Source organism: Malania oleifera, chromosome 5, assembly GCF_029873635.1.
Source record: "Malania oleifera isolate guangnan ecotype guangnan chromosome 5, ASM2987363v1, whole genome shotgun sequence".
NCBI lineage: Eukaryota > Viridiplantae > Streptophyta > Magnoliopsida > Santalales > Ximeniaceae > Malania > Malania oleifera.
This window is the reverse complement of record NC_080421.1, coordinates 104,474,292-104,494,429: the sequence shown is the minus strand read 5'-3', so window position 1 is coordinate 104,494,429 and position 20,138 is coordinate 104,474,292. Positions and strand designations below refer to the sequence as shown.

The window sequence follows — 20,138 nt, the reverse complement described above, 5'->3', positions numbered from 1 at the left end:
CAATTCTCTTTCCCGCCGCATGGACACCATTTCCTTTCACCTCTTTATGTACCCATTTGGTAGCAGCCTTAATGGTAGACATAATTTGCCTAAGGCCCACCCACCCTTTAATTTCTCTCCACACTTCTTCCAAAATTTTGCATTTGAAGAACAAGTGATCCTGAGTCTCCACCTCATCCTTACAAAACACACATCTCAGTTCAATTCCTTCCACATGCAGTCTATCACAAGTAGGAAGTTTAATTCCAAGCCATAGGCAAAAGGCATGTTTAGGTAAGCTTCCATTGAACCACACCCCTTTCACCCATGGAGCTCTATGATTTTTTTCCCTCCAGAACTCATATTTGTTTGGCTTTATTTCACCAATTATTCATCAACTCAATAGCGAGATCAGTGCTACCAACTCTTAGTACAATCTGGTTTTTCAACTCCACTAATTTCTTGAAGAGGAATGAATCACCCTTGTTTGGGGAAGCATCCTATATTTCGGATTCCTTCAGGTAGAAGTGGTGGACCCATTTTGTCCACAAGCTATCCTTTTTTGAGTGAATATTCCAAAGAGTCTTTGTTAAGAGGGTGTTGTTCCAATTTTTTAAATCCAGGATACCCAAACCACCTTCAACTTTTGGCACACAAACCTCCTTCCAGGCCACAAGAGATCTTTTGTTTCCACCCCATAAGAAAACTCTGTAAAGTTTAACTACATGATTCAAAATATTTAGAGGAATTGGGAATATCGCAAGCCAAAAGCATTCCAAGCCTTGCACCACAGAATTAATGATCTCAAGCGTGCTAGCATAAGATAACGTGTGACCTAGCCAACACTTGAGCAGATTGGATATGTTGTCGATGAGGGGTCTATAGTGAACTGAAATCAGCCTTGTGGACAGTAGAGGAATGCCTAAGTATCTAAAAGGGAAATCCCCCAATTTCATACCAGAAAACCTCAGCACCTCCTCTAGATCCGAGCTTTTCAATCCTTCTAGGTAGAGATTTGATTTATTTAGATTGACTAATAACCCTGAGCAGTAGGAGAAATCATTGACCAGTTCAATAGATATTTGATAGAAGCTAGATCCCCATGAGAGAACAACATTAAATCATCTTCGAAGGCCAGATGAGTTAGCCCCAAACTTTCACATTTCGGGTGGAATTTAAAATCATTCTTATTCTGTATGGAGCGAATAAGCCTCGATAGGTATTCAACGCACAACACAAACAGTAGGGGAGCTAGGGGATCCCCTTGTCTCAAGCCTTTTCTCCCAAGGAAGAAGCCCTTGAACCTCCCATTCATCACAATAGAGTACGAAGCGGTTGCCACACACTCCATAATCCAGGATATCATAATCTTTGGGAATTCCAACAGCTCCAGTAAATCTTTAAGGAAGCCCCAAGAAACAGAATCATAAGCTTTCTTTAAATCCACTTTGATCATGCATCGTGGAGAAATTCTTTTTCTAGCATAACCCCTAACCAGTTCTTGAATAAGGTATATATTTTCTATCATACATCTTTGGTTAATGAATGCAGCTTGAGCAAGGCAAATCAAATCATCAAGAGCAGGTTTTAATCTTGTAGCAATAAGTTTCGAAATAACCTTATAGATCACATTGCAGCAAGAGATTGGTTTGAAATCACTTACTAAATTCGCATGGTTGAGTTTCGAGATCAAGGCAATGTAGGTATGGTTTAATTGCTTCAAAAGCCTTCCATTCAGGAAAAATTTCTTAACAGCATTAATAAAGTCAGACCCAACAATGTTCCAAGCTTTTATGAAGAACCCATCAGGACCTGAAGACCTATCCTCACCAATCCCAAACAGAGCCTCTTTAATTTCCTCATCAAAAGGGACCATGATCATATTATTTTTCCTAACATCACTGAGGGCATGGCCTCTTTTTATTACTTGTATATTAATTCTTGAATATTCATTCTCAGAACCCAGCAGTTGATTAAAATAGAAATAAACTCATTTGCCACCTCATCATAAGATTTAGTAATTTCTTCATTCTGCTTCATGATAGACGTGATGTGATTCGTGTTTTTGTTCATTTTCAGTATTGCATGAAAGAAGGAGGATCCTTTATCACTGAACTTTAGGTACTTACTCTTGACCATCTGGGAAAGGAACAATCTGTTAACCTCCTCTACTTTTTCTGCTATGATTCTTTTAGATCTCATCATCTTTTTCAATTCTTCACAGTCGGGGCATCATGGACCTATAGGCTCACAATACTATTTTAATATATGATGACAATACTATTCATCATGGACCTATAGGCTCACATGTGGATGCCACGTAGTAGGCTGAGCCGGAGGGCCCACCTAGAGCAGATTGCAAGCAACGAATCATACCATAAAGCAGCCAGTTTAAGCAACAAGCATGCCCAGAAAGCAAATAAATAAGAGAAACATGACACTAACATAACCCCTTCTCATGAACCTCTCCAAAAAATTTTCTGTGAAGCGGGTTGTTGACACGTGTCCCCATAAAACAGAAATTATATTATTACATACATCAGCTTTCCATTTTATTGAATCCACATAAAACCTACAACCACGCACGGCCACAAATTTCATGGTTGCGAGAAACAGTTGGTCCGAAAAAGAAGCCTCTGGAACCTTCTTCTCCTCCTCAGAACCTTAAATTGAGCTACATCACAAGAGCCAAAATCACGAGCCCGTTTTATTATTAAAAAGAAATAAAATATAACATAATACTCTTATTCGAAAAAAATTTTCTAAACTGATACTCACGTAATCTTGCAGCTTGATGCTGCAAGATTTAAAAGTCCAGTCAATGAGAAGCTAACGCATGACACAATTGCGTTGCGAGATTTAAAATCTCGCAGCATGAAGTTGCGAGATTTAAAATCTCAGACCAACAGGGTGGTGACACGTGACACTGAACAAATTTCGCAGGTTAGTCCTGCGAGATTTACAGCTATTATAAACATTCCTTTATAAATTATAACTTTCTTTTTTTATAACTTTAAATTTAAATAATAAACATTCACTTTTAATAAATTTAATTATAATTTTCCCTTATAAATATAATTTAGAGTTAAATTTAAATTTAAACTTAAATTTTAAATTTTAAATTTAAAATATATAATTTTAACAACTTACCTTATAAAATTTCCCTTATAAATTTAACAATTAAACAATTAAACACATTGTTAATTTTTTAAAAATATAATTGAAAAAAATAAATTTCTTAATAAATTATAAAAATGCCTAGTAATTATAATGCTGCAAAATGTTTATTGGATGTAATATTTAAAATTAACAATGTGTTTTATTTAAATTTAATTATAATTTAAAATATGAAATTTAAGTTTATAAATTTTATAAACTTAAATTTAAAATATAACAATTGTTTAATTGTTAAAATATAACTTTTCCTTATAAATTTAAAATTTAATTAAATTTAAATTTTTTAAAGTTATAATTTAAATTTAATTATAACTTTCCCTTTTTACAAATTTAAATTTAAATTTAAATAATAAATTTAAATTTGTCTTGCAAAATGTTTAATTGTTAATTTTAAATATTACATCCAATAAACATTTTACAGCATTATAATTACTAGGCATTTTTATAACTTATTGAGAAATTTATTTTTTCCAATTATATTTTTAGAAAATTTTGAAATAATATAAATTATTTTGTCATACTTATATAATTAGTTGGCCCAAAACATCAAAGCAGTCAATTCGAAATTTTTGTTCGGTCTCTAATCCACTTATTTGACTTTAATCATTATATTAATCATATATATATTTTTTATTTACTAAATTAATGTCATTTTAAAATATCATTTTATTAAGGACAAATTTTGTTATTCCACATGTACTTAATAGTTAACTAACAAAATATTCATTCTATCAATAAAATTAAATTATAAGAAATTTTTTAATATTTTTTTGAAAATTGAGGGGGTGAGAATCATATTTTGAATTTTTTTTTTTAGATTTTATCCAAATTTTTATGACAAAATACTTATTTATAATCAATAATTTCTTTTATGTAAGGATTTTTTTAAAATTATATATTTTAAATTTAAAATTTAAAATTATATATTTTAAATTTAAAATTTAAAATTTAAGTTTAAATTTAAATTTAACTCTAAATTATATTTATAAGGGATTGTTATGATTAAATTTATTAAAAGGGAATGTTTATTATTTAAATTTAAGTTGTAAAAAAGGAAAGTTATAATTTATAAAGGAATGTTTATTATAGTCATAAATAGGGGTGATCAAAATTCGGTGAAAACCGAATTAACCGGTCGAAATTGGTCGGTTCGGTTCGGGTAAAAATCCCGGTTCGGTTGGTTCGGTTATAATTTTACAAAATTTCGGTTAATCAGTTTCGGTTCGGTTAAGGGTAAAAAAAATTTCGGTTAACCGAATTACTAATTAATTAGATTTAAATATAATTTATGAATATAAATTTTGCTTATGTAAGTGCATTAAGAAGTTTAATTAACCTATTTGGATTCTTTGTTCTATGGTAAAATATTATTTTCATTAATAAAATTAATAAATAAGGTATTTAATTAAGTTGGATTTGGTTTTAAAAAAAAATTATAACTGTATTATATTTCTAACAATTAATTTTAAATGATTTCGGTTAAAATCGGTTAACCGAATTACCCGAATGGGCAATTCGGTCGGGGTCGGTTCGGTGTCTTTCGTTAATTCGGTCGGTTCGGTTAATGGTTTATATTAACCGAATTTAACCGAACCGACCGTTTGCTCACCCCTAGTCATAAATCTCGCAAGACTAACCTGCGAGATTTGCTCAGTGCCACGTGTCACCACCCTATTGGTCTGAAGCCATAAATCTCGCAGTTTCATGCTGCGAGATTTTCTCTGCAACTGTGTCACGCGTTAACTTCTCATTGGCTAGACTTTTAAATCTCGCAGCATCAAGCTGCGAGATGACGTGAGCATCAGTTTAGAAATTTTTTCCCAATAAGAGTATTATGTTATATTTTATTTCTTTTTAATAATAAAACAGGAAAAAACTCTCAAAACCAATCACTGAACTTCTCCGTCTTCTTAAATCAAATTGAAGATGTCCCATTTGGAAGCGGAGTCCACCAGAATTCATGGCAGCCCCTGCTACTACTCTGTGCTCGGCATCTGTAAACAGGCATCCCCCGCCGAGATCCGCTGCGCCTACCGTAAGCTTGCTCTGGTAATAATTGACATGCATAATAATTAATATGTATACATATATACATGAACACATTAGAATTAAGCATTGGGCTTAATTTGTTTTTCTTTGGGTTTGAAGAAATGGCATCCGGACAGGTGGAGGAAGGACATGGCGGTTTCCGGCGAGGCCAAGCGCCGGTTCCAGCAAGTGCAAGAAGCTTACTCCGGTTGGTACTTAATTAATTCATCAAGGAACAGAGAAGTTTCTGATGGTCATGCATTTTTCTTTCCTCTATAATTATGTGCGGTTTTGTCTGATGAGGGGAAGAGATCATTGTACGACGTCGGATTGTTACAACCTCCTAGGAGATGATGATGATGATGAGGTCAGTTATTTATTTATTTTTTAATTTGAAAAAAAAAATTAAAATAAAATGAACACAGCAATTTATGTGCTCAAGTAAAATTAGACTTACGCTTGAGATGAAATTTCAGTAATATTTATGAAAAATCTCAAAATACTATCAAAAAACAGTACAACTATACCACGCCTAATTGACTCAAATGCTTTTCAGGCATTTTCTGATTTCATGAAAGAACTGAGGTTGACGACGGAGAGTGTGAGCTCCCAGGTAATAGGATCGAGTATCACCTTCACTCTGTTTCTGCTCAGAAATTCTGTTAGCTAGTATTAAATATTAATTTATTTTTAGTAAAAAGCTCAAATTGGTGGTCATTACTTTATTTTATAATACAAAAAACGAATTGAATATGAATCAGTATTCTGATATATGCTTAACTAATGATAAAGCAGGGGGCTCACAGCTTGGAGGAGCTTCAAGGTTTATTAATGGATATGATGGGAGCTGGGGATGATGAGGGCTCCAAGTTTGAATTTGAATAGGACAGTTACCATCAAGGCACAGAGACAAGAAGATACACATGTCCCTAATGTTTTGTTTGTGTATTTGTTCTCTCTCTCTCTCTCTCTCTCTCTCTCTCTCTCTCTCTCTCTCTCTCTCTCTCTCTCTATAAATATATATATATATATATATATATATATTTAGTCCACCATTTTCTTTTGCAATGATATTTTTTTTTTTGCACATTCTAGGATAATGAAGAACAGGGGAAAATAGCGGAAAAACTAAACCTATAGAAAATACTTGTATAGTGTTTTCACCTTGCACAAATAAAATAGAAGAATGAGTTAGAGATATAGCCATTTTAATTTTAGGATTTAATCAAGAATGCGACCATTGAATCACTAAATAAATCAACAAATAATGGGCAAGAATGGTAAAACAATAAAACATTCAAAAAAGAGATACCAAGAATTTACATAAAAAGTCTCAAATTGGGAAAAAAAATTACAAGACCTCCGGTCTAAGCCAAATTTATTAGATAAGAGAAAAATACAAGGGATCACAAGTTTTATGAGTTTTTAATAGCGACAATTGCAACAAATCATAAACAGTCTTACTTGAGGATCAATCTCACCATTAAGAATTGAAGATCAATAAAAGTGTATATCTCCAAAAGACAAAATCTAAAAAAGAATACCATGGTCAAAGTCATTCAAGTCGAAGTCTTTGCTAACACGATCGCACACCAACAATTTCAAGTCAATTGGAGTTTGTTTGGTCGTATGATCAGACCAAATAGGTTTATTCTTCCCCATGCCTTCTTTTTCATTGAGCTATCATCAACCCTTTTTTTCTTCTTTTCTTTTAATTTCTAGCACATCCACTCACCTACACAACCATAGTTACCTTTTATTTATATATTTACTTTTTATTTTTTACAATACTACCCTTCTTTTTAATGTCGCGAAGAGGGACTCCCACCAATCTCCCCCTCCCAATTCACAGGGAAAGGTCTTGAAGACTTGTAGCCACTTTGCAAAACACAAACTTCCTCTAAGGCAATGCCTTTTTCATCATGTTAGTACCATTCTTATCCATGTGAATTTTTTCAAGTTGTAATTATTTCATCTATGGTGCTTCTCGATTCTAGTGATACCTCACTTCAGTATGCTTCGATCTCGAATGAAATGTAGAGTTCTAAGCTGAACTGCATTTTGGGTGTCACAATGCAACATATATTTTTATGGTTTGATGCCTAGCTACTTTAGAAACTTTTTCATCCATATGAGCTTCTTTGAAGCTTCAATAATAATGATATATTCAGCCTCTGTACTTGACAAGACAATGCATTTTTGTAGTTTGACTGTCATGACATTGCGTCATTTGCAAAAGTCATTAAATGCCCAGATGTTGATTTTCTGGAGTCAACATCCCTTGTCATGTCAGAGTTAGTGAAACTATTTAACTCAAGCTTGTCATTACCAAAACATAAACAAACTCCAGATGTACCCTTGAGATATTGAAGTATCCATTTTACTGCCTCCCAATATCATTTAACTAGATTAGAAAGAAAACAACTTACCACACCAATTGTGTGAGCTACATCCAATTTTGTACATATCATGACATACATCAGATTACCAACAAAAAAGCATAAAGAACCTTTCCATATACTCCTTATCTCCATTACTTGTAGGACACTATTTAGAGCTTAACGTAAAGTGACTTGCAAATGGAGAATTCACTAGTTTCGTATTATTCATGTTGAATCTTTTCTACACCTTTTCAATATAGCTTCCCTAAAAAAGCCAAAGATTCATGTGCTTTTTGTCATTATATTTTGTCTTGCCAAAAATTTGCTATGTCGGCCCATGTCCTTCATTGAAATCGACTTACTTAATTCTTGCTTTAGGTTAGCTATTTTCTTAGCATCATAACTAATAATCAACATGTGATCCATACAAAGTAAGAGAATAATAAAATCATCACTAAAAAAAATTCTTAAAAAAAATACAATGATCAAATGAAGTCTTATTATACCATCCAACCCTAAACTCATCTTGAAACATTATCATTGAATGTTTGATCAAAATTCAAAGGCATTCAAAAATGTAAAATTCAGTCATCACAAATAATGCAGCAAAACTCAACTAGTGAAAACTCTTTAGCAATAATCTACTAGTACTTACCAAAAGATGTCTCATCATTAGAAGCATTTACTTAGGAGTTCATGTTTTCACCTAGAGAATATTCCCTCTATGATTGATCTACTCAATAACCATTATTAATACAAGAGCATTCCCTTACATAGAAAAAGGCTTACCAAATTACAATAAATTTTGCAATGAAGTATCTATTCGTAATATCTCATTCTTGCTCAAATTTATGGGCATCTCCTTAGTCTAAGGTACTTTCCCATTAGTGGCTAATCAGGAGAATATATCTCCTATCACCAAGAGCATTGTTCAATAAAGTTTCATTTCTTCTAAATGTTCAATGCCAAATAGTAAGGACACACTTATCATACTTAAATCACAAGTATAAAACTTTTATGGAAAATTTCCACGTGTGATTAACTTTGAAATCTTGTACTAAATTGAAAAATAGCTCTAGGGCTATATATTCAATCTAATAAGCGTTCCCTACCAAGAAATACATGACTCATCATTTGGATGCTGATATGGAAGTAATACCAAAGTAATCAAAGGAGAGGTCATCTTGATATAGGACTAATATGCCTCTGACTTATTTTAGTATCACTTTGAGAATCAGAAGTTAAATGTCATAGTCGATAGGATGAAAAGAAATTATTTATGCCTTACAATTGAATAAAAAGGAAATTCATCTTATCAATACCTCAAAGCAATAATGGGTTCTCTAAATGAACGTTCATTCTTACCTAAGAAACCCACACTCAACCATAATCATCAATATGTTGTGTAATGCAATTAGTTGTCAAGCATTCACCAACTTATAGTTGATTAAAAAAAAATCTTCTAAGCACTCTTATTTTTGCATTATTGAAAAATCATTTTTAAGAGTCTTTACCCATACTCCCTTATTAGCTCTCAACCCTTGATAAATCATCGGAGCTTTGTTTTATTAGAAATTATCATTTAAACATTCATGAATAAATATGGATCATATCTAGGCAAAGATGGTTTGGTTCAGCACCAAACTATCAACGGTTCTAGGGGAAATTGTCGATGGAATTTAACCGAGAAGGTTAATTATTTGGTTCTATCCCAAACCATCAGCGATTTTAGTCAGGAGATAACTTAAAAATTGCAGAAACCCATTTATTTTTACGAAACCCTAAACCCTAGCTTTCGATTTTTCTCGTCTCCTTCGTCCAGAACCCTCCCAAATTGTCAATCTTTCCTAGAAGTCTTGCATTCTTTTGGCTCCCAAGAACAAGAGAGGTGAGGGAAAATCGTCGAGAAGACAAGACAAGGCACCACGTTGGGATTCCACTCCTCCTCCTCAATCTCAAGAGCACGTACGGAAATCTTCTGAAGAATGGGCAAAAAGATTTGTGTCTATGGAAGCTTACAATCGATTCAAAATCGATTTATCCAAGAGAAACATTGTATGTAGCAAAATCGTGCCCCTAAAATTTCTTGAGGAAAATTTTCTCATATTCATTGAAAAATTTAGGGCTATAGTTTGGGAATTTCTGATGACAAAAGTTGAACTCGTTTATCCTGACTTTGTAAGAGAATTTTATGTGATTTTTTTGCCATCCACTTCTTCTCGTTCAGTGTATTCTACACTTAGGGGAACAACTATAATCTTGAATGAAGCCACACTTGTTGTAATTTTATCCTGTAGTAGATACAATGTAATGAGTCTTCCAAACAAGGTTTGATCCAATCATAAGGAATGGTTTAATTCCCGCAAAGCACTCAAATTGGTAATGGGAAATCCATTCATCCCAAAAATGGCTAAACCAAAGGCAAAGGATCTTACTATTGAATTTCATGTGCTACATCATATGATTAGCTATAATGTCTCGCCAAGACATGGTGGGTGTGACACAGTATCCCACAAAGATATTTTTGCATTATTTTGCTTATGGACGGTCACCGAATTGACCTCCCTTCCATCATTGTCCAATGGATGGAGGATAATCTGAAAAATAAAAAATTGGTGTTTGCCATTTGCTCGCTTGCTTACGAGCATCTTCTTTCATTAAAAAGTGATATTTGCAGGTACGCCAACAAAAACACCTACAAATGAGGATTTCTATTCCAAAGCCACCTTGCGTCGGATGCATTTTATCCAAGATGACAGATCATTAATTTGGCTGAAGCAGGACCGACTGGTAGGGGCTCCAATTGACGAAGTAGAAGAAGCTATGTAAGAAGAGGATACATGAGTAGAACATACTTGTAACGACCCGAAGAATAAGGGTATTTAAATAATAAAGAGGGATAGAAATGGAAACAGTAACAGAAGGAGGTAGCCGACTTCGTCGACAAACGCGAAGCGTTCGTTGATGACGTTGTACTTTGGATGTGATAATCCCAAGAAATTTTTCAAGCCTCGTCGACGAACACAGGGGTTTCGTCAATGAGAGTTCTTCAGGATCCCAAGAGAAGATTTTAGGGAAGTCTGAAATTCGTCGACGAATTCCATAGTATAAATATCCTAAAACTAGGTTAAATGCATAAATTTTCAACAAAATTCATTCTCTCTCTCTCTCTCTCTCTCTCTCTCCTACGACTCCACCTCCAATCATAAATCGGGGGTAAGTTTGATAATTTAGGCTTTTATTAGGCTATTTAGGGTATTCAAAACTTAGGAAAATTTTATGGAAAGTTACTCTAGGAATTATGACGAATAATATAGTGAAATTTGAATTTCAGGGTTCAGGGGTTTTTGAACACCTGGGGCGTAGGCCGAGGTGTTAGCGGGCTTTTTCAGGAATCAGGTAAGGGGATTAAGTTAAGTCAGCAATTTTATGAAATTTGAATCAATTAAATTGTTATGTTTATATAAATATACTTATTTATTTATTTTTTCATTTGGGAATTTAAAGGATATTTTGGAAACCAACCGTTCAAAATGGATTTTACAAATGTAGGATATATGGTATGGTATTTTTGAATAAAATGAACAGAGGAAAGCTTGTTTGTTTATATGAGTTTGTTAAAATGTGGAAAATCGTGTGGCAGATGATTTAATTTGTATGGATTATTGTATATCTGGATTTGGGATTTTGAAATACTGAATTTTCTGTGAAATACTGAATTGGTTGAAAAATACTGGAAATGCTTGTGAAAATACTTGAACTGTTTATGAAATGCAGGAGTTTGAACTAATGACCAATGGCTGGGTGTTATTTGGTTGGCCAAAGGCCAGGATTATTATTTGACAGTTGAGGACTGAGTTTTAATTGGTGGCTATATGTCAGATTGTATTTTGTGGCCGGGGGCTAAGTTTTTGGAATAACAAGAAATATATGTGAATTAACGTTTGAAATGGTGATTTCTATTATTTAAATTGCATGATATGCTTTAGGAACCCTGAGGACCAGTGTATTGTGAGCACAGTATCGTTGCTAGTTAGACCATGTGCACCCACACTATCTGGATAGAAGTGTAGGGGTCCAGCCAACTGCTTGCGTGAGGTTGAAGTAAGGGCGTCGGACCTACAACTTTGCTGTGAATGCCTACAGATGTGTTTGCAGAGGATGTTATTTTTTACTTTGTTTGGGCTAATAACCTAAGCTTAGTCTAGCCTTCAAGCCGCACAACTTGTGCCATGGGGATGTAAATGGTGTTTTTGTCGCAGGGAGTGTCTTATATGCATATCTGTTAATTTATGTAAATACGATTAATTAATAAGATAACTTAAAGGGCTTATCGAGAAAGGTGAGCGCCGTGGTAGCAGTAATGGTACTAGAGCAGAAGGAAACTACTTGAATGGGCGGGTAATCTTCTCTATCCTCGGCTAATTGTGTGTGTGAGTGTAAAATAAGAATGTTTTCATAAATTTGTTTCTCTGCTTAGTGAACTGGTTATTTTCTATACACTAAATGCATGTTGGCCATACACTGACGTTAACTTAGTCTTTCCCTTACTAAGCTATGCCTTACCCCTACTTTACAAACTGTCTTTTTAGGAAATCCTAGAGATCGGGTCTAGTGGGTTAGAGGAGCCGGGTTAGAGGTGTAAATTTAAGTAGGTAGTGTGTAGATAGAGATTTTATTTTTATTTAGTTTTATGGGTGTAATTCTGTGAAAATTGATATATTTGTGTATAAGGATAGTTAGAACTTTGGTAATGTAATTTGAGGATTTTAAATTTTATTTCCGCTGCATATATGTGTTTTATATTTGATGAATAAGGTATCAAGTACACCGACGTCACTAAAGTAGTACTCTGGGCCCACGTGGCGGGTCGGGGTCGTTACAGGTGGTATCAGGGCTTAGGTTTGTTAGGTTCTGCAGACTTTGAGGATTGATAATTACCAGAGTATATGTTGAGATAAGATAGGGATAAGAGTGGGTAGGTTAAGATGGGTCTTGGTCTGGAAGCTTGGAGGCAGAAATCTATTGTCGGACTTATGTGATTTTCTGAATCAATAGTGAGTTTTAGAAAACCATGATAAATCCATCAATGGTTACATTTCTAGGTTGAGGGACTTAAACTCAGGAAATTTAGGTTGGAATGTTAGGATGAGTTGGTATATATGTGAAGTTAATGTTAGGATGGAGGTTTTTACCTCAATGGTTTAGTGATAGAATTGGAATATGAATTATTAAATTAGAACCTATATATTATATCAATTCCATTATTCTATATTTGTATTAATTATGTTAAGGGTGTAATTTCTAAGTGGGTTATATTCTATTTACATACTATCAGATAGTGCCATTATATTATTTGATTTAGGTGCAACTCACTTGTTTGTGTCTCGGTGATTTGTTAAACTATGTGGGTTAGGGGATCAACTGTTAGAGATAGAGTTAGTAGTGGGCACACCGACAGGGTCAGTGTTAATATGTAGCAGGGTGATTAGGGATTATCTAGTAGAGATTCAGAGGAGAGTGTTGTTTGCTAGTTTGATAGTCCTTGATATGCATGGTTTTGACATTATTCTGTGCATGGACTAGCTAGCATCCAACTACGTGAGCATTGACTGTCATAGGAAGGAGGTGGTATTCAGACCTCCTGAGCATAGGAGTTTGTGTTTGTTGGGTCATGTGTGCCTTCAGCACCACGGATCCTTTCGGCTATCCAGGCAAAGAGGTTACTTTTGGGGGGATGCCAGGGTTACCTTGCAATGGTGTAGGAAGCGCCGGAAGAGGAACTCAAGTTGGAAGATATCCTAGTGATAAGGGAGTTCTTTAATGTTTTTCCAGAGGATTTACAAGGGTTGCCTCCTGATCGTGAGGTGTAATTTGCATTTGATATGATCCCAGGGAGAGCACCAATCTCTAAAGCCCCGTATAGAATGACTCCAGCTGAATTAAAGGAGTTAAAGGAGCAACTACAAGAGCTTCTAGACAGGGAGTTTATCAGACTGAGTGTATCGCCCTGGGGTGCATTGGTGTTGTTTGTGAAGAAGAAGGATGGGTCGATGAGGATGTGCATTGACTACCAGGAGATTAATAAAGTAACAATGAAAAACAAGTATCCATTACCCCGAATTGACGACCTATTTGATCAGTTCTAGAGTACACAGATTTTATCTAAAATTGATTTACAATCTGGATATCATTAGGTGAAAGTTAGATAAAATGATGTATCGAAAATTACTTTTTGAACTCGGTATGACCACTACAAGTTCTTAGTTATGCCATTTGGGTTGACGAATGCTCTAGCGGTATTTATGAATATGATGAACAGGGTATTCCACGAGTACTTAGAACAGTTTGTTATTGTGTTTATAGATGATATTTTGGTCTATTCGAGGAGCCCTGAGGAGCATGAAGCTCATCTGAGACTAGTACTTCAGGTACTCAGGGAAAAGAAGTTATTTGCTAAACTTAAGAAATGTGAATTTTGGCTAGATCAGGTTGCATTTCTGGGTCATGTGGTATCCAAGGAAGGGATTATAGTGGATCTGAGCAAAGTAGAGGTTGTAGTTGATTGGACGAGGCTGAAGAACGTGCAGGAAGTTAGAAGTCTTCTAGGTCTTGCTGGATACTACTGCCGATTTGTCGAGGGGTTCTCCAGATTATCAGGGTCTTTGAAACGACTCATGAAGAAGAATGTGAGGTTTGAATGGACCGACGAATATGAGCAGAGCTTTCAGGAATTGAAGTAGCGTCTAGTCACTACCCTAGTGTTGTCCCTTCCATAAGGTGAGGGTGGATTTGAAATTTACAGTAACGCATCACAAAAGGGACTTGGTTGTGTTCTAATGTAGCAGGAGAAAGTCATTGTGTATGCGTCTCGTCAGTTGAAAGAGTACGAAAAGAACTATCCTATGAATGACTTGGAGCTGGCAGCAGTTGTGTTTGCATTGAAGATCTGGCAACACTACCTTTATGGTGTAAGGTGCGAGATCTTTACTGATCATAAGAGTTTCAAGTACTTCTTCACCTAGAAGGATTTTAATATGAGATAGCGCAGATGACTCAAGTTGATAAACGATTACGACTGCACCATTAGCTATCACCAAGGAAAGGCGAACATGGTAGCCGATGCATTGAGCCGGAAATATGGGGGTATGTCAGCCTCAGAAGTTATGGCTTCACACCAGATCGTGATGGACCTAGAGAGGTTAGGTGCAGAATTGGTAGAAGGGAATCATCAGACGTTCATTTCTAGTCTAGTGGTTCAACTGACTTTATGGGAGAGAATCAGAACAGTTCAGTTGAAAGATGCAAAGTTGATGGAGATAGTAGAGAAGATACATGATGAGCAGCACACAGACTTTAATATTGCTGAGGATGGAGTTCTTAGACTTCACACTCGATTGTGTGTGCTAGATGACATAGAGATAAAGAGGACGATTCTAGGGGAAGCTCACCGTTCTCTCTGTACTGTTCACTCAGGTAGCACGAAGATGTATAGAGACTTGTGAGAATCATTCTGGTGGAGTAGCATGAAGAAGGAAAATGCTAAATTTGTAGGTCAGTGCTTGACATATCAGCAGGTAAAAGCAGAACACCAAAGGCCAGCAGGACTACTTCAACCACTGGACATCCTTACGTGGAAGTGGGAGCATATCTCGATGGACTTTGTATCGGGATTGCCTTCAGCGTTGTATGGGCAGAATGCCATATGGGTAGTGGTTGACAAATTGATGAAGGCTGCCCATTTCATTCTGGTTAGAACTAGTTATTACATGGATAAATTGGTAGAACTCTATATTCCAGAGAAATTCAAAATACATGGCGTGTCCGTGTCCATCGTTTCAGATTGGGATTCGCAATTCACTTCCCATTTCTGGAAGAGTTTGCAGAGAGCGTTGGGTTCTCAACTCACTTTTAGTACTGCATTTCACCCTCATATGGATGGATAGTCTGAACAAACCATTCAGATTCTTGAGGATATGCTTTGGGGGCAGTTGGATCCGATATTTGCCGTTGGTTGAGTTTACATACAATAACAGTCACTAGGCCAACATTGGAATGGTACCATATGATGCTTTGTATGGTCGCCGGTGCCGATCTCCATTGTACTGGGATAAAGTAGGCGAGGGGCAGATTTTGAGACCAGAACTTGTTCAGCAGGCCTCTACAAAGGTTGAACTTATCAGGGAAAGGATCAAGGCAGCCTAGAGTCGGCATAAGAGTTATGCGGATACTTGCCGACGGGAGCTAGAATTTGAAGTAGGTGATATGATATTATTGAAGATTACTCCGATGAAGGGGGTGTGAGGTATGGAAAGAAGGGCAAGCTGAGCCCTAGATATATTGGGCCGTTTGAGATCCTGGAGAGGATTGGTTCGGCGGTGTATAGGATAGCACTACCCCCAACGCTGTCCAGGATACACGACGTGTTTGACGTGTCCATGTTGAAGAGGTACATTCTAGACCCTTCGCATGTGATCAGTTATGAATTGTTGGAGATCAGGGATACTTTGACATACGAGGAGGTATCAATTCAGATTTTGGATCGAAAAATACAGGAACTGCGTACTAAGGATATACCGTTAGTGAAGGTTCTGTGGCGAAATCATGCAGTTGAAGAGGCTTCTTGGGAGTTAGAAACGGAAATATGCCAAAAGTACCCACAACTGTTCAGCGAGGGTTTGTGCCAGACGAGTAAGGGTATGGTTGTATATGGAGGGATTAGAGTAGGTTGTGTAGTTAGTTGTTGGTGTTTTTAATTATTGATAGTCTTAGGGAAAATTTGTTATGGTTATTGTAATTTTCCAAAGGTAGTATTGTAATCAAGGTATTCCTCCATCATAAGTGAGGGTAGTTAATAAGCATGGGACGAGGCCACTATGTGGGTGGCTACCGACTCTTCTATAGACGGGAATCATGAGTTAAGGAGGTGATCGGTAGTAGTTAACAAATTTCGAGGACGAAATTTTTTGTAAGGAGGGGAGAATGTAGTGATCTTAAAATAAAAAAATAAAAAAATAAAAAAAAAAATTAAAATTTTAAAAAATAATAAAATTAATTAATTAAATTATTATTATTTATTAAATAATATAATATTATAAGGATATATATATATATAAAGAAAAGCTTCCTGAAGGTTATCTTTAGGAACCAACTGACATTTCTTTTCCAGAGGATGCTGAGCTTTTGCGCCTCCGTTCCTCCATCTCCTCTCTCCCACTCTGCTCCATCTCATCTTCGATATTCAGCCACTCGAAAATTAGAAAATACCGTTGGACTCTACTTGCCGCCACTGACATTTCTATTGGAGCGGATATGTCGTGGGAGCGGCATAAGCATATCTCCTAGGGTAAGGCCAAATCTTAAACTTACCTCAATTTCTCTTAAACTATAAGCCCCATTAAAGAACATAAATTGCCAAGAGACTCGTGGGGAGATTCTCTACAATCTAGCTGAAGTGGGTTTTCGAATTGGAGCTCCGGGGTTCCAATCCTAAATCGGGGGTAAGTTTGATAATTTAGGCTTTTATTAGGCTATTTAGGGTATTCAAAACTTAGGAAAATTTTAGGGAAAGTTACTCTAGGAATTATGACGAATAATATGGTGAAATTTGAATTTAATGGTTCAGGGGTTTTTGAACACCTGGGGCGTAGGTCGGGGTGTTAGCGGGCTTTTTCAGGAATCAAGAAAGGGGATTCAGTTAAGTCAGCATTTTTATGAAATTTGAATCAATTAAATTGTTATGTTTATATAAATATACTTATTTATTTATTTATTTATTCATTTGGGAATTTAAAGGATATTTTGGAAACCAACCGTTCAAAATGGATTTTACAAACCTAGGATATATAGTATGGTATTTTTGAATAAAATGAACGATGGAAAGCTTGTTTGTTTATATGGGTTTGTTAAAATGTGGAAAATCGTGTGGCAGATGATTTAATTTGTATGGATTATTGTATATTTGGATTTGGGATTTTGAAATATTGAATTTTCTATGAAATATTGAATTGGTTGAGAAATACTGGAAATGCTTGTGAAAATAATGGAACAGTTTATGAAATGCAAGAGTTTGAACTAATGGCCAATGGCCGGGTATTATTTGATTGGCCAATGGCCAGGATTATTATTTGACGGTCGAGGACCGAGTTTTAATTGGTGGCTATATGCCAGATTGTATTTTGTGGCCGGGGGCCAGGTTTTTGGAATAACAGGAAATATATGTGAATTAACGTTTGAAATGATGATTTCTATTATTTAAATTGCATGATATGCTTTAGGAACCCTAGGGACCAGTGTATTGTGAGCACAATACCGTTGCTAGTTAGACCATGTGCACCCACACTGTTTGGATAGAAGTGTAAGGGGTCCAGCTGACTGCCTGCGTGAGGTTGAAGTAAGGGCGTCGAACCTGCAGTTTTTCTATAGATGCCTGCAGATGTGTTTGCAGACGATGTTGTTTTTGACTTTGTTTGGGCTAATCACCCAAGCTTAGTCCAGCCTTCGAACCGCACAACCCGTGCCATAGGGATGTAAATGGTGTGTTTGTCGCAGAGAGTGTCTTATATGCATATCTGTTAATTTATGTGAATACGATTAATTAATAAGATAACTTAGAGGGCTTATTGAGAAAGGTGAGTGCCCTGGTAGCAGTAATGGTACTAGAGCAGAGGGAAACTACTTGTATGGGCGGGTAATCTTCCCTATCCTCGGCTAATTGTGTGTGTGAGTGTAAAATAAGAATGTTTTCATAAATGTGTTTATCTGCTTAGTGAACTGATTATTTTCTATACACTAAATACATGTTGGCCACACACTGACATTAACTTAGTCTTTCCCTTTGAGCTGTGTCTCACCCCTACTTTACAAACTGTCTTTTCAGGAAATCCTAGAGATTGGGTCTAGCGGGTTAGAGGAGTTGGGCTAGAGGTGTAAATTTATGTAGGTAGTGTGTAGATAGAGATTTTATTTTTGTTTAGTTTTATGAGATGTAATTATGTGAAAATGGATATATTTGTGTATAAAGGTAGTTAGAACTTTGGTAATGTAATTTGAGGATTTTATATTTTATTTTCGTTACGTATGTGTGTTTTATATTTGATGAGTAAGGTATCAAGTACACTGACGTCACTAAAGTAGCACTCTAGGCCCACGTGGCGGCTTGGGGTTGTTACAATTTCAGTATGAATTATATGTTTTTATTAGATTATTATTTCACAACAGGAATTTATACAGTTTATCAAATACGTTTAAAATGTTTTAAATTACTGTATGACATGAGAATATGAATATAGTACAGGAACATGTTTTTACAGTATTCTCAGGATTATATTTTACAGATTGTACAGACAAGGAATATGTTTTATAATATTTTTAGAATACCATGATTATACAGTTTTCAGTACCATGACATACAGTTTTACAGTTTATTTCAGAAATACAGTTGATACAGATACAGTTTATCACAGTGTCATGGTTAATACAGATATTACAGAATCATGGTAAAACAGATAGATTGTATATACTAATGTATTATTTAGTATCAGACCTTGATGGATCAGATTGAACAGAGCACGATACCGTTGCTATATACATATATCCAGTATAGAGTGCAACCACCTATTTAGATAATACGTGGTAAGTAGGTCGATCAAATGCCCAGGAGCGGACAAGCTCCCCATCAGATATGGGTTGAGGAGGGCTGATCTGATTGATGGAGTATAGTAGTTTATCTTGGTCGACCAGTTAGGGTAGATCCCACCTTCGGGCCGTACAACCCTATCATGAGGGGTTAAATCATGACATACAACCATCCAAGAAAGTTTTTAGTTATTATTATGTATGTACAGTTTCACAAAAATAGGGAATATATGTTTATATATATATATATATATATATATTAAAAGTATTATGTATAGAAACCTAAAATACAGATTGTTAAGCAACATGGGTAGGTGGTTGTTATATTATTTGTACTATATTTTCAGATTCAGTTAAATGTGATTATATAGAAATAGATCTTCTTAGTATTGTAACTCATTTGTCACACACTAGCAATAACATATTTCGTTTTACTGTGCATTGGTTCATCCCATTACTTTAACATTTTTCAAATGATCTAGGTAGGCGAGCAGATCAGGCTCGCAGATAAAGGGGCCTCAGCACTGCCCTATCAGTAGAGTGAGTATTTTTTAGAGTATTTATGTATAACTCTATCCCAGTTGAGAGTATTTTGGGAAACATTCTTATATGTATATTTTGGGGACACATTTTAGCACTCTGATATTTTATATTTTCTTGATGGTGTTTATATGGATTTCGCTTCTCACTGCTTAGTTTGATGGTTTGGTTTAATTTAGTCGGTATCAGAGCATTATAAATTTTACAATATATATATATATATATATATATATATATATATATATATATATATAAAACCCTAGTTAAATAGTAGGTCATTACAATACTGGTATACCTAATGAAGATATGGGTGCACCCAAGGCTAGTGGACCATCTAATGCCTATCTTAGATAACGCCTTGATGGGATCGATGCACGCATTGATTCATTGGAACAA

General features: G+C 35.4%; 1 pseudogene; it reads left to right on the top strand.

Moving 5' to 3' along the window:
* Nucleotides 1-5,082: 5,082 nt before the first annotated feature.
* LOC131156091 (uncharacterized) lies at nucleotides 5,083-6,099 on the top strand (annotated as a pseudogene).
* Nucleotides 6,100-20,138: the final 14,039 nt, after the last annotated feature.